We start from the raw sequence: 21,494 nt of genomic DNA on the forward strand, positions 1-21,494 counted from the left end.
ATGGCATTACTGTAAACGTTCAGAAATGCCAATTCGGAACCGACTCATTAGACTTTCTGGGACACACTATCGATGCTCAAGGTATCCGACCCCTTAGAACCAAAGTGGCGGCCATTCTGGATTACCCAGAACCGACCACCGTTAGGCAATTACGCACGTTTAACGGCCTCGTAAGTTTCTATAGACGTTTCATACCGAAATGCGCATTACTTATGAAACCTCTGACCGACCAACTTCGTGGAAATGCGAAATCCATTAATTTGGACGACACCGCACGAAAAGCATTCTCCACAGTTAAGGAACTGATTGCTAAAGCCACAATGCTCGCACATCAGGACACCGAAGCACTCATTAGTATCGCAGTAGACGCATCGGACTCGGCAATCGGTGGCGTCTTACAACAATGGATTGGCAACTCCTGGCAACCCTTGGCATTTTTCTCTAGAAGGTTGCTAGACACCGAATCGAGGTACAGCACATTCGGTAGGGAACTCCTAGCTATGTATTGTGCTGTACGGCATTTCCAACACTACATCGAAGGCCGTGAATTCACTCTTTTCACGGACCATAAACCGCTCACTTTCTCGTTAAGCTCTCCTTCTGACAACTACTCTCCCCGTGAGTCTCGACAACTGGACTACACTTCACAGTTTACTTCAGATATTCAACACATCTCTGGAGCAAACAATGTAGTTGCAGACGCCTTATCTCGCATAACTTCCTTGAACAGTTTCCAAGGAATCGACCTTCTTAAACTCGTCGAGCTTCAAAAGAAGACACTGATCTTCAGCACGAGTTATCGTCCACAACACTTAAACTACGCATCAAACAGATGGGAACAGGTAAGGAAACCTTACTTTGTGACACATCTACAGGTAGGGATCGATCAATCGTTCCGAAACATTATCGACGCAATGTCTTCAATACATTGCACAAACTTTCTCATCCAGGCGTTCGTGCAACCATCAAGCTTATAGCAGAACGGTTTTGCTGGCCTGGCATGAATAAAGACGTGAGGGAGTGGGCACGCTCCTGCGTAAGCTGCCAAAAATCTAAGGTTATCAGACACAATAAATGTCCCCTAGGCTCGTTTAAAACTCCCGATGCTCGTTTCGACCATGTTCATCTGGATTTGGTAGGACCTTTACCAGATTCAAATGGATACTCTTACCTCTTAACCTGCGTAGACCGTTTCACTCGATGGCCAGAAGCAGTACCTATCAAGGACATCACTGCTGAAACAGTGGCCCGCACATTCGTCGAACGATGGGTAGCAAACTTTGGCTGCCCTTAAACCATCACTACAGACCGCGGACGTCAGTTCGAATCTGATCTTTTAGGAACCACTCGCTTCCGAACGACTGCCTACCACTCACAAGCAAATGGGTTGGTAGAACGCTTTCACCGACAACTAAAAGCTTCACTATCAGCTGCAAACGTTTCACAGTGGACTGACGCTCTTCCACTCGTCTTACTGGGTATCCGCAATGCAGTGAAAGCTGACATTGGATACACCGCGGCTCAACTCGTTTATGGAACGACACTTCGACTTCCAGGAGAATTCGTGGATCCTTCATCCTTTTCAATGAACATGGATCTAACCTCCTACACGAACAGGCTTACAAACGCAATGCGGTCAGTTAAACCTGCTTCCGCTCGACCACAATCAACCGATGTTTTCGTTCAACCTGACTTACGATATAGTACACACGTTTTCGTTCGTCGAGACTCCCATCGACGACCATTCGAATCAGCATACGAAGGACCCTTCAAAGTTCTTCAACGTGAATCTAAGTACTATATAGTCGACAAGAACGGAACAAACGATAGCATCGGCATCGATCGCTTAAAAGCAGCGTATTTAGAAGGAAATCCTATTCACGTCGATTTTCCTTCGGTACAATCGCACAACACGACTCCTACACTCATAATTCCTCAACCGACAACCAACACTAGCGATGATACTCCGAATGTATCTGAAAATAAACGTAAAACGACGCGTTCTGGAAGAGGAGTAAGATCTCCAGAACATTTAAACGACTACTGCACGTAAGGCACTACTCGACATTTTATATTATCTCGATTTTTCTTTTTACGATATATAATATTTAAAAAAAGACAATTTTAATATGCCTATATATTTATACTTTTATTTAAAAAAAAAACAAAAAACAAAAAAATTATTTTTTTAACGCTATTACGTGTGCTTGAGTTTATTTTCCTTTTTTTCCGCCGACATTGTGTTTTTACACACATACGAGTGTATTTCGACATGCACTTACACTTTCTTTTTCTTTTCCAGGACGGCTGGAAAAGAACGATGCAGTTTACGAGGAGTCGAAAATTTCGTTGTAACTTTGTCTTTTTTTACTATGTTGTACCTCGGTCCAATATAGTAAGGAAAGACGACCAGACGCTGCTACACTTAGTAAGCTATCAGAAGAGTGTTTACCAACGACAAACTCGTTGGGTTTAAACTTCTGGCTGGCCACGTCTTAGGGTCGTCACTGCCCCACTAGGGGGAGTGATCTGTAGCGGTAAATAAATCCCCAAAATAAATAGCTCTACGTTTTCGACATTGGATGCTGACCATATGTTTTAGTGGACTCATCTAGCTGAAGGCGCTCAGTCATGCTTCCGCACCAGATCACGTGTGGTAACGCCGTGCTCAACATCAACCGCAATCGCTAGCCAGATTAGATCAGAGAATTCCGATATATTGGTTATCGCCAAATACACTCTTCCGATCTCCTCGACTCTGTCTTTTGATTTCTCTGGGTGGGAACGAAATATATTAGGTGTTACTGGTAAAAGCGTTGTCAAACACTGAATACCTGTGACATTATCAGGCTCATGTAAGCTTATTTTTGGATATATGTCATACCTCACACTATCATCTGTGGGGAGGTAAATTCAATCCACCCATGTCTGTAGGGCAGAACATTTTGTTTAATTACGGCTCCTTATGATTTAGTGGGATGTCACGAACTTATGGTATTGATGCTGATTTATCACGCAAAATACCTCATTAAATCGTGTTACGAACGTTGAATTGGTTTCACTTCCTACCCATAAATCCTATTACAAGCAAACTAGACAATTCGCTAATATACGAAGCCTACTCAAGACTTTATAATACCTGAAAAAATAATAATACAAAAAAAGGGGTCTAATAGCTTCGATAATAAAAGGAAGATAGCCAATTGTATATCACAATACTGTTTCTAGCACTATATTTTATCTTATAACCACACATAATCTCATAATCTCAGCTCCTTTCCGAATCGCTTCCATTTGTCTGTTGTATGTCCACTCACACCTTGTTAACACTTATTTTCTTTAACCTATTAAAATGCTCTTTCTTAACAAATACCTTAATAAAAGAAAATTTGACTGAGTAATCATACCTTAAACATTCCTTCATGAATATTGACTACTCTGCCTCTCGTCCTTTCTTTTACTTGCTCCCTCTTTCAGCCCCTTTGTGATATGGAACGAAAGATTTCATCCTGCACCATCCTCAAAGCCTTAGACATTCCAAAGGGACATACGGTTGCGACATTTAGAAGCTCCCATCTTCAATGGACCTATCCTTGACCATCAGTTGCACATTCGCAACGCAACTTTCGTGAAGCGCGCCAACTGTAGTACTGTTTATAACCATCTACATTCATATCCTATATATTATCAACCCAGCTGTGTAATTTACTACAGTGGATATTGTATCATTTGTATCAATTTGATCTTGCCTGTAAACTGGCATGCCTCATGTAACAAACTGTTATTTGAGAATAAAATTATTATTATTATTATTATTATTATCTGTGTTTCACATCCTGTTGGAAAACACTATTTTTATAGGTACCATTTTACAAGCTTATCGGGCAGTTACAAGCTATGGACTGTGGTTAAGGCATCGATGCAGTGCTTTTGTTGACTATAGTATAAAGTATAGTTTGCCAATCAGAGTATAAGCATTAAGAAGGGTGTAACGTAGGATGGTTGTTTATTAAAGCAGGCGTAAAGTACACAAGTATACGAGTTGTAGATAAGGTAACGAGTGGAGAAATAATATTAATTGCTAGTCAACATAGTATGCAGAAGAGTAAAAAGCTAATAAAGAACAAACAGGAAGAAACTCACACTAACTTGGTGCTGATGTTATTTTGTGTTGTCCTACCCAGTTGATTGGGAACAGGCTCCATAGTTGCAAGACCAATGCTAGTAGACAATGGTTTGTGCGGTTCTCTTGACTTTTTAGGGTGGTAGGGAGTGTCCCCTAGTGACCGAGTTTAGTTGAACAGTATCGATAGGTCCAGTGAGTTACCTGTCTACTTCAAGTGAAGAAATAGGGTGGAAAATGTAACTAATACAACTTCAAAGTAAGAAAAATAAGGCAAACTGAAGTCCATTTTGGTCTAGACGCGTAGAGAGCCTACGATGTCTGAGTGAGGCGTAGATGTGTTCGTGAGTGCTAGATCAGTGCAAGTGGGGGCTTGATCAAGCAGTTTTACAAATGTATGTAATTCACCTGCCATGCGTATTTCGGAGGGAAGACTGTTCCATATTATTGCATACTTGATGAGGAAGAAGTTTTCCCGAGTTTTTGATCTGTATTTCTCAACTTTGACGGTAGATACTTTGTTTCGAAGTTCGTATTCATGTGAATCTCTAGCAAGAACTATCTCACATGTTGAATGAGTAAGGTTCTTGAGTAGTCTGAAGTAGAGAATCAAATTAGACTTAAGCCTTCCCTTCCAAAGGGATGTTATTCTTGGCATCGGGAACTGCGGTCAATGACTGAGTCAGTCTTAAGTACTTTGCGGTTGAAGTCTCGTTTTATTCTTTCCACCTTTAGTATATCGGATATGCTTGTCTCAGAAATTAAACCATGCATGTCTACATAAATACTGTAGTTCATGCTACTTATGTCGGGATAAGTAGCATATAACACCGATGAAAAGTGGGATGTTCTGTAGTAGAAGGTTGCGAAGAACGGAAACAGAGAGTAATTGTTATGGCAATGAAGGAACGATGAAGTTTGAGACAGTTGGTAGAGAATTCGCAAATGAAGTATTGAACGCATGGTTTTAAAATTCAACCAGAGAAGTCTGTAATATTGTATTAAAATACATAGGTTGTCCCTACCTGTATTCTCGTTTACAACAGTACATTAAAATGGTATAACCATGGATGGTTCATCAAATCAGTATTAGTTCCTTAATTCACAAACTGTACATGGATAGCTGTAGTAATTCTAGAGCTAATACATTCCTTGATTCCCTGGCCCACAAGAGGACGGGCTCATTTTTTAAAACACGAAAGCAACCAGCATGTATCTTTACCCTTCGTTTTCCATAAGCAATACTGCAAGTACTGCAACACATTGTAGCAAAGAACTCACTTTAGCTATAGAGGTGTTTATCCAAAAAACAGAGTTTACTTGTTATGGTTGTAAAATTTACAAAATTGATGGTTCTGCTGACCTCGTTTATTTTACTGAACACACTACGTCAGGCATAATCAGCCGCATTTCTCTGTGTTAAGCTCTAACCTCCAGCGTTTGCACCAGTCTTCTACCATATTGAATTCATGTTGGATTGTTTGCATAGTACTGCGTACATCGCAAATATCAGTTTTATAGATGACTTTTAAGCCATCGGCATAGAGGTAGGTCTTACCTGTGCTCAAGCACATGTATATATTGTTGATGTAGATTATAAGGAGCAATGGACCCAAAACACTACCCTGCACAACACCACTGGTTATTGGTCGAAATGTAGATGTTGTGGGGTTAATCTTGGTTATTTGGTATCTGTTCGTAAGAAAAGACTTGGTCCATTGCAAAAGGAGATTTATAATTCTGACTGACTTAAGTCTGTTCATTAGAAGATTATGGGGCAGTTTATCAAAGGCTTTCTTAATATCGAAATATAGTATAACCACTAGTTTCTTCTGGTCACGTATGCGACCAACCTCGTTAAAGAAGTCTATCAGACATGCAGCGCACGACCTTGTTCTAATGAAGCCGTATTGTAGTGGGTCTATCAGATCTTCCTTAAGTAGATGATCAGATAGTTGATTTTGTATCACTTTTTCCATTATGCGTGATGTAACTTGAGTGATATTTATGGGTCTGTAGTTTTCGACCAGGTTTCTTGGTCCGGATTTGTGTTTGAGGAGAACATGCATTACCTCCCAGGTTTCCGGATATGTACCTGTCTGTAAAGATACTGTGTATATTTTGAGCAATAGCGTCTGTATGCCCGGTCCCGACATTTTATAAAGGATTGAAGGGATGTTATCGGCACCAGAACTCGCATTTGGCTTAAGGGTTTTAATGGCGGTATGTACACTCTTAATGTCCAAGTTTATGGTACTAAGATAGATTTTGCTGATTCACTTTATGTTAATATCTGGATGATGAGATGTATTCTTATTGTGGGAAAACCATTCACTTAATAGTTCACATATGACGGTTTGGTCACTATACGTCACTTCGTCGTGCAGTAAGGAGTGAATGTTGTGATCTGCGTTCTTTCTTATGCGTTTTGCGAGGAGACGACGTAAGGTTTAGACTTCAGATGCAGCAGTGAGCTCAGTACGTCCCTTAACCTGTTTTATGCTTGTTGCGTTGACTTTGTACTCCGTCAAGTACAGAGTATACCTGATGCAGGGCGCTGAAGTCTTTTAATATATAGTACATTCTTTTCAGTTTTTGCAGTTTAGACCCAGTCTTTTGGTTTATATAAGGAGTAATTGTTTTAATAGCAATTTTAGTGGGTATAGTAGCGTCTAGTGCAGATTTGGTGGTGGTATTGAATATTTCTAATCCTTCTAAGAGGTTATCACTGGTAAAGAAACTGCTCCAGCCAGAGTGCTTTATTAGAAATCGAAAGTTTTCCCAGTCAGCGTTCGCATAGTCTCTATATTGGAAACGCGTATTTAATGTCTTTAATTTGCTGCATGTGGCAAGAATCGGAAGGGTGCAGAGGACTACTTTATGATCGGTGTTGTGAAACTTTTCGTCGACCACGATTGATGTTGGTGTGACATCATGACAGAATATCAAGTCAAGAATGTTATGATTTCATGTAGACAGGTGTACATGTTGTTGCCAACCATGTATGTCTAAGAACCTAAGTATGCTTTCAAAGCACAGTGGGCCAGAATGTGTCGTCCAGTTGATGGTGGGAAGGTTGAAACCAACACATACAATTTTGTAAGTGAGATCAAGCGAGGCAGCCTGAGCAAATGACTCACTTATAATAGTGTCAGTTGAACTAGGAGTGTTAGGAGCTCGATATATGCGTCCGATTAGTATTTTACATTCATGAGTGTGCACAGTAAGCCATATCGATTCAGGAAGTTTGCTGAGGACGTGGTCGCTATAGATTTCCGCTCTCGAAATTTTTTATACATAAAGAAGACAACCACCACCCTTCTTATTGACTCGATCACGGCGGAAGAGCTCATAGGTGTCTTTTTGTAGATATGTTTCTGTGGTATCGGAGGACAGACAACTTCCCGTTATCAGAACAAGTGAGGGGTTGTTTAAAAGTAATGGGGCGCGTAGGTGAGTCACCTTACTTCGTACAGATCGAGCGTTGATTAACATAAGTGCCAGGTACGGTGAGTGTATGTCTAGTAGAAGGGTATGATGTAAGCCCAGTGGATTGTCTGTTTTGCCACGAGAAAATGAAGAATTGGGAGTGTTGACTCCATATTGATGAGCGTTTAGTTTATTACCAATAGGGTTAGTGCGAGAAAGGTAGTTGGAGGTTAGTTTGGTGAAAGAAGTGTGTTCAAAAGTGAAAGGTGAAGTTGAATGCCTAAATAGTGTGTTCGGAGAGTGGTCAGGAAGTTCAGTCAAGAAGCTTTTGAGACTAGGGGCAGTTATCGACGTTGTGAGAGATGTGCCACTCCTCATCAGGTCAGAGTATATAGATGGTCTCAGAATAGTGGGATTGTCGCCCTCAACATTTTGAGAGCCATGGCAGCACTGTTGAGGGGGAGAGAGATAAAGAAGGATGAGATGGTGTATATGTCAAATTAGGGGGATTTAATAGTTGTATAGGGTGGCTTGACTTAGATGGTATCTAGAATCAGTAGGTGAGTTTCCCAGTAGACCAACGTTATGGCTTCCTTGTGTGCGGTGGGCAATTTTAGTCCTATTATGGGCAGTTGGGGAGGTTGTATGTTTCTGGTAAGGAATGAAGGATTTCCTGATATCATTGCCAAGGGAGGTGTTTCTGATGTGTGTAGTTGTATGCTGGCTCATGGAGTTTGCAAGGTTCACACTATATGACTTACGGGTATCACGTGTAGGTGTGGTTCTTGTCGAGTGTCGTTTCACGATGGGATGAGTAGATACTGTCAGTTCACTATGTTCGTTGTAGGGCATTCTACTGCTATGAAAAGGTGCATATTTTGGGTTGGGGATGCTGGAGTACTGGTGGTTTTTTACAGAGAGTTTAGCATTATTTCGTACGGCAGTGTCTGAGCGTCTGTAGCTGTTAGCGCAATTCCCGGGAGGATCATTTTCAGGCTTTCTATCGGGGCAGCTAGGACAATACTGGGGCACTATTGAGGCATAAGTGGATTGGCATTTTGGGGTAGCTGAGTGTTTGGGCCGAGGATGCGTGGTTGCAGCTGCTTGATGTGCAGCCTTGTTCTTAGGACTATAGCAGCATCCGACGTGCCTCCGTTTTCGGGAGGGGTAGTGTATGGTGTTTTAGGATTTGTGCAGTGACAAACGCTTCAACTGCCGCAGCTGCGTAGGCTGGGTTGATTAGTTTGTGTTCCATTGAAGATTCGACGCTGGACAGCAGTCCTATCAGGGGTGATTCTAATCTTTTTAAATGTTGGAATACACCTCAGTAATGACTGACTATTGAGGAGGTGGTTAGCTTCAGTGGTACTACCAAACTAAAAAAGAATGAGGCAGGAGGCTTTAGTGTGTACTTTACGTAATCTTCTTGTTACACACCAAGATTGCGACAATCCACATTCTTGTAGTAGAGTATTTCTAGCAATCTTTACGTTCGCACTATCAGATATATTATACACAATGACATTCTGCATGCACTGAAGTCCTTTCAACACTTCAGATGATATATAGTCAATTACTTTTTCAGTGTTTTTTATAATTTCAAGATCTGGATTTTCTGGAACATTGGTTAAATATTTGTACGGTAATAAGCCCTGGATAGTTTGGGCGAGGCTAAGTTCGGTTTGGTTGCTTTTAGATCTATCAGTGGTGAGATTATTGGAATTGATATCAGAGTTCTTAAGGTCGATATGGTTACATACAGACCTGTTGCAAGGGTCTACCGGGTGGTCACCTTGTGCATAATTAGTTGGGGGATGGAGTATGTGTCTGGGTGAGTAGTCAAGATCTACATCATCGGGCTGGCTATTGTAGGCAGGCTTACATGTACTCCGTGGGCCACTACTCAGGATGGCCGATTGTAAAATTGTTGGGTGTTTGGGGTCAGCCGCACTGTCTAAATACTGCTCACAATATGTGATGCTTTTTTTGGACTGACAAATGATGTCGACTCTAACGGTATGTGACTGCTCTTATTTATATCCACGAGCGAGATACTAGGTAGTGATATGTCTTGTCCAAGTAAACGGTGCACGTTTAGTGTAGCTGAGAAAAGATCAGAGTAGGATGCAGATTGATCAGTGTGTTTATAAGGTTTCACATTATTCGCTTTAGTGACTGATTTAGATCTTTTGCAGGTGCTATAGGGATCAGGAGAGATTATATTTTTTTTAGATGGCCTGGACACTATTGAAAGTAATGTAAATATAAAGTTTAATTGGTTAACAGCGACAGTTATATCTTAACTTAATAGACGTGTAAAGTTTTATGTTAGGATCAGAGTAAACATATTAATGTTGATTGGTGAAAACAGGTAGACAGCGTGAAAACTAGCAAAATTAATGTGAGACGTTGATTTCCAAAAATGAGGTGTCAAGTTGATAGAACCCTGTCAGTGAAGAATCATTTATCGCTAATAATTTTTTAATTAAAGGGAAAAACTAATAGGAAAATAAAATAATACCACGTGAAAAAAGTTACAACCTTCAGGAGCGCGCGCGGTAGTGGTATGGCTTTTATAACAAGACTACATATGATGATAGTATGGTCAATATTTGAGGAACTTTTAAACGTACCCAGTATAAGGAGTAAGGTTACTGTAAAAGACCAATTTCGGAATAGTCGGTATCTGGTAGAGCTACTGACATACTCCTTCCATTTTCCAAGCTCGAAGCACCCAACGAATGCTCAGTTTTCTCGTATAAAAACCAATGGATTTCTTGCATGTTGAAGTACCCTTAAAAACCATGCCTATGACTGGTAGGGATGAAGCTAACGTGGAGGTTTCTGTCAATATAGCCATTTACCCTGTCGATGGGTTATACTGGTGGTTAAGTAAAGGCAAAAATGAATCGTGTTACGAACGTTGAATTGGTTTCACTTCCTACCCATAAATCCTATTACAAGCAAACTAGACAATTCGCTAATATACGAAGCCTACTCAAGACTTTATAATACCTGAAAAAAATAATAATACAAAAAAAGGGGTCTAATAGCTTCGATAATAAAAGGAAGATAGCCAATTGTATATCACAATACTGTTTCTAGCACTATATTTTATCTTATAACCACACATAATCTCATAATCTCAGCTCCTTTCCGAATCGCTTCCATTTGTCTGTTGTATGTCCACTCACACCTTGTTAACACTTATTTTCTTTAACCTATTAAAATGCTCTTTCTTAACAAATACCTTAATAAAAGAAAATTTGACTGAGTAATCATACCTTAAACATTCCTTCATGAATATTGACTACTCTGCCTCTCGTCCTTTCTTTTACTTGCTCCCTCTTTCAGCCCCTTTGTGATATGGAACGAAAGATTTCATCCTGCACCATCCTCAAAGCCTTAGACATTCCAAAGGGACATACGGTTGCGACATTTAGAAGCTCTCACCGCCAACTGTGGTATTGATTAAAACCATCTACATTCATATCTTATAAATTATCAACCCAGCTGTGTAATTTACTACAGTGGATATTGTATCATTTGTATCAATTTGATCTTGCCTGTAAACTGGCATGCCTCATGTAACAAACTGTTATTTGAGAATAAATTATTATTATTATTAAGATGATTTAGAAAATTTCAGAACACTACACGAAGAATCCAGATATATTACGTAAGAGTAGGTTCATGCAAGAGTGGACAAACATACGGCAACCTTGACCTGATGGCTTCGTGCAGCTTATTTGTTCGACATAGATTATAGGCGTCAAGGAATATGCTTAAACGGGAAATATTGTTAGTTGTTCATGGCTCGGTCTTCATAATAAGCGATGGTCGATAATGAGATGCAAACAAGACTAAATCTGTCTGTTTATTACACATCTCATAGATGTTGATATGACGCATATTGAGCAAATGGCTAACCAAGTTGAAACAAGACAAAGTATCTTGTTTAAAAAGAACTTTACAGCCTTCAAGGGTTTGATATTAGTTAAAAGAGAAGGGGCTGATTGTTCTTTAAGGGTTTTGTTGTGATAACAGGGGTTAGAAGGGCATATATTCAGTGCTCTAGTGAATTTACTTGGAGAGGTTGTTAGCCAAGCATATGGAGGGGAGCATGGTCTAATTGCACTTGTATGGGAGAAATAGGATCCGCATATGATTTGAAATGACTTCGGTTAGATGGCTTGCCAGAGGTTTCAGTAGTGTCTGTACTGTAAAAAGATCTTGCACAGGATGATGGTGCATTCTACCGCCATATATGATGTAGCCCTAGTAATAAAACTTATAGCCTGGTTTATATTTGTCCGCATTAGTGTAAACTTGTAGAAGATCTGCCGTATGTACGTGATAGTTGCTATGACGGTTTTAATACTTGAAGTTCGTTTTTATTGGGCGGTTTTGTAATGTACAGAGAAGTACATTTTGATTCTCAGAATAATTAAGATTGCGACTCTGAGGATTGAGTTTGGTGAGCGAACAGTGTTCCTAGTACTTTGATATCAATTATTATTTAGCGTCTTCGAAGGTTGATATACTCTGTACTTTTCAGGTCTCGCTACCTAAATGATATCAGGGAGGAGAATCTGTTAATGATTGCTGGAACAGCCACGAGGAAACTGAGTTGTGCTTTATCTATTCATTTGACCGATGACGGTGATTCAGTCTGTACACGCTTTTATGGGAGGTGGAGAGTGTCTCTGTGACTAAAGGTGGATTTATGAAATTAAGTCAAGTCCAATCAGGTCATCTTGTATAATATTTCTAGGAGGATTATTATCTACTAGGTTGGTTTAGCCGCCTGAGTATCATTATGTGGTTCATATTCAGGTGCTTCATTGTCCAAACAAGTCGGATTAGAACTGCAAATTTCAGTTGCGTTTATCAGTTCACCTAGAGATTTCTGCCCTCCTGGTCAACGTTTGTCGTATTTTGACTCACGTCTTGCTCATGATAGATGTTTTGATACTATTCACTCCATTATTTGTCGTTAGCTGGTTGTACCCTGTAACTTAAACATCCTGTTGCGTCACACTTTCTTACAAAACCTTCGTACGGTGTTAGGTCTGAGGCGGCTCTCACGTTTGTACATGAAATCAAGGAGTAAATACTTTTACCTGAATCAGTAAGTCCCTTAGCCTCTTAACAACAATCAACTCTAAACATTAGGGGACATGCTGATCGATGTGATATCAATAAGATAAGTAAACTAAGAGTCGATGTCCAACATGCCGCATGCTTGAAGACAAATGTCCATAAGCTAAGTTGCAAGAGTGCAGTCAAAGAGATTATATGCAACCATAGTGTAAGAATGCAAAACTTTTTATCATCTTTTCAGCTACAAACTTTGGGATGCATTTAACTTTAGTTGGTTTTTCGAGTTTTTTCTATCATTATTCGAAGTTCGTACATACTTGAGGGGTTCTAATTTATTTTGTAATAGCCTTATGTAGCTGACGTTACGATCAATAATTTGGTGCTTGTCTGTGGTTTTTGTCTGATTTAATAATCCTCTCGTACTTAATGCGTGCCTGATTTTGAATTCCAAATACAATACGTTCGTTTGTGCTCATGCAGTTCTGCCTAACTTACACTGGGTTATTTCGGGGATTTCTAGTTCGTATAATAATTTGAATACCCTTAAATATCACAATTTTACAAAAAGTGTCGGATGCCTCCTGTTGATCACCAACGTAGATGATCTATGTCGAATGATCGGAGGCCTACTCGAGTTAGACGGGAATGGTGTGACGAACCAGCTAACGTCGAAGTCACACCTCGCAGTCAGTACCTTACGTGGACTGCCCCATTGACGTATCAAGGTACTATAGATGCTTTGAAGACTGTGCAACACAGAGGACGTTATTACACAAATATATCAGTTTAAGTAGATACAAGCGAAAGTAAGACCACAGCTGCATGGGCCAGTCCATGGCGTACGATTAACTGATGCACGTTGGTTGTCCCTGGCCCTGACGAGGATCGATGATTTGTTTGATATTCAATGACCCAATTGCAGGACGATTTGACTAGGGCTCAGTGGAATTTCACCGGCCCTGCACTCCGTTTTTTTAATTTTACTACTTCAGAGTGTTGGTTAAACCGTGTTGAATTTCAGACTAGGTAGGTGACACTCCACTTTATCAACCAGTCACAAAGTCTGGATAACACATGAGAGTATGGAGGATATTTTGCATAGCTACTTATTTGTGAATAAGAAGCAGTGAATTCAGATGTAAGTTTATCAATACCAAGTATAGATTCGTCAGAACCAGGGGTCACAACTTTAAGTCTGTTGGTTGGTTTAGAAGACGTTGGTAGTATTTCTTTATAAGTGGAATTTTAAACTATGAATGATAACTAAGTGAGAGGAGTAAACGTCCGAATACAAAAGATATTTGAGTACATAACTACTGTTATGTATTAACTGAGTCAGTACCGAAATCAATGATCGTGGGTGCAAGGATTCAGAAACAGGGCGTACACTTGCCAAATAAGATAACTCAATTCAATATTTTTGTTTAATAAACACTGCAGACTATCATTGAGAAACAGGAGGGTAGTGTGAAAATGCTAGTCCCACGAAGAATAACTTTAGACTTCATCGTTGCAATCCTTTCTAGTGACCATAAATCACGGGAGTCCCCTATGGGTTATTCGATGATCGGAGAGTTCCCAAATTAGTTGTGTCGCTTGACTCGATTTTAGCTGATCTTGCCTTCACAAAAGCCATTTGGAGTGTTTTTGAGAATAGAGGTGGTCCTGTGGAAGTGATATGAGGCCTAATATTGCTGGTTACGGACGGAAACGTCTATTGGGGTTACTACAATACAAGATATTTATCAAGTGACTGTTGAAAGTATAGGTCAATCATGTGCGTAAATATGACAGGATATAAGCTCCAGACAGAAAATAAACAGCACAGGTCGATAATTCAGTATATCCGCCAAAAAATTATGTTAGCTTGCGTCAACGAGTGGTGGTGGTGTTGCGGCAGGTCTGTGTCAATGATTATCAACAACGAAGCTCCACAAACTCACATCGAAGTTAACATATCTCATACCGTCAGTGAGGGGTCATTTTTCAATTTAAGGTCTATAATTTCAAGACTAGAGGAAGACTTAATTTTCCATCGACGGTGACGAGGAAACAAACCCTTTTCATTATGTCAGTGGCGGACAGCAAAAAGTCATATTCGACGGTTCCGGTTAACGCGTACTAGTTGGAGGGTTTCTCGGAAGACTTGATTTTGGGGGAAGTTTGAAGTCCGGGGAAATTCATGGTTCCCTGCAACTTTTAGAAGGATTACCAAACCAAAGGCGTTGGGCTGATAGCACCAACATGAGTTTACTGTCCCTCGCAGTTCAGAAACAGATCTCTTACGTGAAGGGTCTCCGAAAAATTCTTGATTATTTGCAATTATACTGAAAGCTGATGAAACGAAATGTGAGAAAACGAGTATTGTTATTACGTTGATCTTCAATATCATTGTGAATCGACTGAGAATTTTGCTTGACAAGACCAACCTCGATACTAGGAAATCTGGTGGCCTAAATAATCTATTTGAGAGCCTCATCTAATCAACACACAGTGTTATTTGGGGCTGAACCTAGAACATATTATACTTGTTGGGGAAGCTCAGGTGAAAAAAGCCGTCTAAAAATGCATTCACTGAAAGTCTTCTGAGCAAAGACGTTTCACACACATATCGATACTTTTGTTGCCGAGCCCCGTCTCACTTCAATGTCGTGAAAGAGTCGGCCTAACACACATTGATCGGTTAAATCACGACATTCAAGTACCCCGTTTCCCAGAATACCATAACTTACTGAAACATCACTAGTGGAAATACTATTTATAACTTACTTTTTGAAATCTCACTGCAGTGTCTCCTCTACTGCGAAGAACTGGATCTGTCTTTCTGTGTTCGTATAAATCACTTTCTGCATAGTAGAACTAGGCCTCGATACTGTCGAGCAAGAATGGCATAAATTATAAGATGCGGTGTGTGGATGACTTGATTATCATGAATTTGGATGGGTCTCGATATAATAAAAACAAAATCTATAAATACGGGGAAAAATATAATTGCCATATCCCGAGATGTATATACAGATAATGCATGTAATAAGGATATCACAGTTGATGATGTCACAAGTATTCAGTGTTTGACAACGCTTTTATCAGTAACACCTAATATATTTCGTTCCCACCCAGAGAAATCAAAAGACAGAGTCGAGGAGATCGGAAGAGTGTATTTGGCGATAACCAATATATCGGAATTCTCTGATCTAATCTGGCTAGCGATTGCGGTTGACGTTGAGCACGGCGTTACCACACGTGATCTGGTGCGGAAGCATGACTGAGCGCCTTCAGCTAGATGAGTCCACTAAAACATATGGTCAGCATCCAATGTCGAAAACGTAGAGCTATTTATTTTGGGGATTTATTTACCGCTACAGATCACTCCCCCCCTAGTGGGGCAGTGACGACCCTAAGACGTGGCCAGCCAGAAGTTTAAACCCAACGAGTTTGTCGTTGGTAAACACTCTTCTGATAGCTTACTAAGTGTAGCAGCGTCTGGTCGTCTTTCCTTACTATATTGGACCGAGGTACAACATAGTAAAAAAAGACAAAGTTACAACGAAATTTTCGACTCCTCGTAAACTGCATCGTTCTTTTCCAGCCGTCCTGGAAAAGAAAAAAGAAAGTGTAAGTGCATGTCGAAATACACTCGTATGTGTGTAAAAACACAATGTCGGCGGAAAAAAAAAGGAAAATAAACTCAAGCACACGTAATAGCGTTAAAAAAATAATTTTTTTGTTTTTTGTTTTTTTTTTAAATAAAAGTATAAATATATAGGCATATTAAAATTGTCTTTTTTTAAATATTATATATCGTAAAAAGAAAAATCGAGATAATATAAAATGTCGAGTAGTGCCTTACGTGCAGTAGTCGTTTAAATGTTCTGGAGATCTTACTCCTCTTCCAGAACGCGTCGTTTTACGTTTATTTTCAGATACATTCGGAGTATCATCGCTAGTGTTGGTTGTCGGTTGAGGAATTATGAGTGTAGGAGTCGTGTTGTGCGATTGTACCGAAGGAAAATCGACGTGAATAGGATTTCCTTCTAAATACGCTGCTTTTAAGCGATCGATGCCGATGCTATCGTTTGTTCCGTTCTTGTCGACTATATAGTACTTAGATTCACGTTGAAGAACTTTGAAGGGTCCTTCGTATGCTGATTCGAATGGTCGTCGATGGGAGTCTCGACGAACGAAAACGTGTGTACTATATCGTAAGTCAGGTTGAACGAAAACATCGGTTGATTGTGGTCGAGCGGAAGCAGGTTTAACTGACCGCATTGCGTTTGTAAGCCTGTTCGTGTAGGAGGTTAGATCCATGTTCATTGAAAAGGATGAAGGATCCACGAATTCTCCTGGAAGTCGAAGTGTCGTTCCATAAACGAGTTGAGCCGCGGTGTATCCAATGTCAGCTTTCACTGCATTGCGGATACCCAGTAAGACGAGTGGAAGAGCGTCAGTCCACTGTGAAACGTTTGCAGCTGATAGTGAAGCTTTTAGTTGTCGGTGAAAGCGTTCTACCAACCCATTTGCTTGTGAGTGGTAGGCAGTCGTTCGGAAGCGAGTGGTTCCTAAAAGATCAGATTCGAACTGACGTCCGCGGTCTGTAGTGATGGTTTAAGGGCAGCCAAAGTTTGCTACCCATCGTTCGACGAATGTGCGGGCCACTGTTTCAGCAGTGATGTCCTTGATAGGTACTGCTTCTGGCCATCGAGTGAAACGGTCTACGCAGGTTAAGAGGTAAGAGTATCCATTTGAATCTGGTAAAGGTCCTACCAAATCCAGATGAACATGGTCGAAACGAGCATCGGGAGTTTTAAACGAGCCTAGGGGACATTTATTGTGTCTGATAACCTTAGATTTTTGGCAGCTTACGCAGGAGCGTGCCCACTCCCTCACGTCTTTATTCATGCCAGGCCAGCAAAACCGTTCTGCTATAAGCTTGATGGTTGCACGAACGCCTGGATGAGAAAGTTTGTGCAATGTATTGAAGACATTGCGTCGATAATGTTTCGGAACGATTGATCGATCCCTACCTGTAGATGTGTCACAAAGTAAGGTTTCCTTACCTGTTCCCATCTGTTTGATGCGTAGTTTAAGTGTTGTGGACGATAACTCGTGCTGAAGATCAGTGTCTTCTTTTGAAGCTCGACGAGTTTAAGAAGGTCGATTCCTTGGAAACTGTTCAAGGAAGTTATGCGAGATAAGGCGTCTGCAACTACATTGTTTGCTCCAGAGATGTGTTGAATATCTGAAGTAAACTGTGAAGTGTAGTCCAGTTGTCGAGACTCACGGGGAGAGTAGTTGTCAGAAGGAGAGCTTAACGAGAAAGTGAGCGGTTTATGGTCCGTGAAAAGAGTGAATTCACGGCCTTCGATGTAGTGTTGAAAATGCCGTACAGCACAATACATAGCTAGGAGTTCCCTACCGAATGTGCTGTACCTCGATTCGGTGTCTAGCAACCTTCTAGAGAAAAATGCCAAGGGTTGCCAGGAGTTGCCAATCCATTGTTGTAAGACGCCACCGATTGCCGAGTCCGATGCGTCTACTGCGATACTAATGAGTGCTTCGGTGTCCTGATGTGCGAGCATTGTGGCTTTAGCAATCAGTTCCTTAACTGTGGAGAATGCTTTTCGTGCGGTGTCGTCCAAATTAATGGATTTCGCATTTCCACGAAGTTGGTCGGTCAGAGGTTTCATAAGTAATGCGCATTTCGGTATGAAACGTCTATAGAAACTTACGAGGCCGTTAAACGTGCGTAATTGCCTAACGGTGGTCGGTTCTGGGTAATCCAGAATGGCCGCCACTTTGGTTCTAAGGGGTCGGATACCTTGAGCATCGATAGTGTGTCCCAGAAAGTCTAATGAGTCGGTTCCGAATTGGCATTTCTGAACGTTTACAGTAATGCCATGTTTTTGTAGTCGTTCGAAAACAAGATCCAGATGCTTGAGATGTGTTTCTCTGTCCGGACTTGCGATTAGACAGTCATCAACATACGCATGTACGAAGTTGAGAACTCGAAAAACGTCGTCCATGAATCTTTGGAATGTTTGAGCAGTGTTCCTTAGACCGAAAGGTATTCGCAAAAATTCATAGAGTCCGAAGGGAGTTATGATAGCTGTTTTCGGTATGTCGTCAGTAGCCATAGGGATTTGGTTATACGCTTTAACCAAGTCGATTTTCGTAAAGACAGTTGTACCTTTCAAGGTAGCTGTCAAATCGTGAATGTGAGGCAACGGGTAACGATCGGGAATGGTTTTCGCGTTCAATCGCCGATAGTCACCAGTTGAACGCCAATCGTTGCTGTCCTTTTTAGGGACCATGTGCAACGGAGATGCATATGGGCTACTTGACGGTCGTATGATTCCTAAGTCTATCATATGGTCGAACTCGTTTTTCGCTAACCTTAGCTTTTCAGGAGCTAGTCGTCGTGCTTTAGAGAACACAGGTGGTCCTGTAGTCGTGATGTGATGTGTAACGTTGCTGGTTACACACGGTAGTTTCGGTTGAGTTTGTTGTATCCCAGGGTACTTATCGAGTAGTGGTTGATAGAGTGGGTCTATCATATGTTTAACTGTGACTGGGGATACTCTACAACCAGTAAAAGAAGTTACGCAAACGGACAAATTAGTGTTTCCGTCTACTAGCCTCCGTTTGCGCGTATCGATGACCAGATTATGGTGTTGTAGGAGATCCATACCAATGATTGGCATAGAAATATCTGCAACAACGAAGATCCAGTGAATGGGTTTGCGTAAACCCACGTTAAGGTAAACGTACCTTTTGCCATACGTAGCGATCGGTTTTCCGTTTGCCGCCTGTAAGTTTAGGGCCGATTCGTGAAGTCGGTCGTTAGGATTTGCTGGGAGAACGCTAACTTCTGCGCCAGTATCGACGGGGTAGCGAACTTTCATTATCACATCTGTGACGTATAACAGACGGTTATGTTCGCCGGCTACGGTTGCCGTCAACGCGTGCCGGCTTGGAAGTTTCCCGAGTTGTTTATCGAGTCATTCGGTTTCGTGTTGTGAAAATTGCAGGGTTTTCTGCAATTTCTGAAAACTTTCCATACTGGTTATGATACCAGCACCAGTCGGAGTTATCTGTCTCTCGTGGTCTAGAGACAGATCGCTTACGTGAAATGCTTCTACGTGGAGTGCGCGATCTCTTACGGTCGGTACGAAGATTAAGACAACGCGTGAGTGTATGACATAACTCGGTTATGTCATTCCGAGTCGTTTGAGGTTTTTCTTTGACTGAAAATACCTCGGTAGTAGAAGGTTTCGTAATTTCTAAAATGCGGTCGGCAGATGCAGCTAGCTCGTCTAAGGTGTTGTTCTGAAATGAGACCAGAACTGCTTGCACCTGTTGGGGAAGTTTTGACAAGAAGAGTTGTTTGAATAGACCTTCGTCGAAAGTTCTTGGGCCTATTACCTCTCTCATCCGTTGCAACATGTCCGTCGCAGAACCGTGTTGCAGGTCGATGTTATTGAAGAGTTGATCTAACCTTTGTCGATCGGTTAGGTCTCCTCGTTTAAGAATCGAGCGTTTTAATATTTCGTAAGGATCGGAAACATCACTAGTAAACATACTAGGTGTTACGTACCTGTTGAATTCGCGCGGTAGTGCCTTGACTACTGCGAGGAATTGTGCACGTGTGTCGATCACGCCGTGCTCGGAGAAGTCGGCTTCTGCGTAGCAAAACCAGGCTTCGATGTTGTCGGGCCAGAAAGGCATCAGTTGAAACGAAGGTGGGGACAAAGTCTTAAGCTTGAGTACTTTAGGTGTCTGTTCAGTCATGATGAAGTATGAAGTACGATAATGAACGAGGGGAAAATACATATATATATCCAAGAAAAAACACGAAAAAAAATCACAATGTTTAAAAAAATAAAAAATAAGGCAATGATATATAAAAATCCCAAAAAGGAACAGACTCACTGTTGCAATTAGGTGTACCAGATCACGTCGGTCTCACCAATGATGATGTCACAGGTATTCAGTGTTTGACAACGCTTTTACCAGTAACACCTAATATATTTCGTTCCCACCCAGAGAAATCAAAAGACAGAGTCGAGGAGATCGGAAGAGTGTATTTGGCGATAACCAATATATCGGAATTCTCTGATCTAATCTGGCTAGCGATTGCGGTTGATGTTGAGCACGGCGTTACCACACGTGATCTGGTGCGGAAGCATGACTGAGCGCCTTCAGCTAGATGAGTCCACTAAAACATATGGTCAGCATCCAATGTCGAAAACTTAGAGCTATTTATTTTGGGGATTTATTTACCGCTACACGGTGATCTGTAGACATAGACATCCAATATATTAGAGTTTGGTTGTCGTAACAGTGTATTATTGAGAACAAGAAGCATATGTAAACTGCAGTGTATTTGGGAGTGATAATCAATGTCATACCATGGGGTACTGAGAAGCAGCACGGAAGATCAAAGTTCAGGTTTTCTGAACGACAATTTTACAAGCAATAATCATAATTGTACAAATTATGAGAATTAATGGAAAAAATACAAATAATGACAAAAACAAATCACAAAATAAGTCCATTTTAACTATCTCCCCACGAATACTCTCAGCTAGAACTGTGTCTGGTAAAACTAATGAGGTTAGTATCTATGTCGAAGGCATACAACAATTCATTTTTTAAATTCATTTACCGTATCCGGAGTTTACGGTTGAGAACATATGTAAACTGAGTTCTCACTCCACCTTCAGGTTTAATAATATGTACAATGATACATTTCGGCATTGCAACTTTCACATTAAGTAAATATTTACCACAGTATACATTCGTCATTAATGATCACTGAATATTGTACACTGTATCGTAT

The 21,494-nt window shown here is 40.8% G+C and overlaps 1 protein-coding gene across 1 annotated transcript in view; it reads right to left on the reverse strand.

Annotated features, from left to right (window-relative positions):
* The window catches only part of MS3_00001823 (uncharacterized protein), a 46,896-nt gene extending 43,258 nt beyond the window's left edge, over positions 1–3,638 (reverse strand). The window contains exons 1-2 of the mRNA XM_051209323.1: positions 3,552–3,638; positions 3,408–3,509 (exon numbers count right to left, since the gene is read on the reverse strand). The gene's annotated coding sequence lies outside the window, so the exon portion shown is untranslated. The remainder of the gene's footprint in view (positions 1–3,407; positions 3,510–3,551) is intronic.
* Between the last annotated feature and the right edge of the window lie 17,856 nt (positions 3,639–21,494).

The sequence above is a fragment of the Schistosoma haematobium genome, chromosome 1 (genome assembly GCF_000699445.3).
Source record: "Schistosoma haematobium chromosome 1, whole genome shotgun sequence".
NCBI classification, from domain to species: domain Eukaryota; kingdom Metazoa; phylum Platyhelminthes; class Trematoda; order Strigeidida; family Schistosomatidae; genus Schistosoma; species Schistosoma haematobium.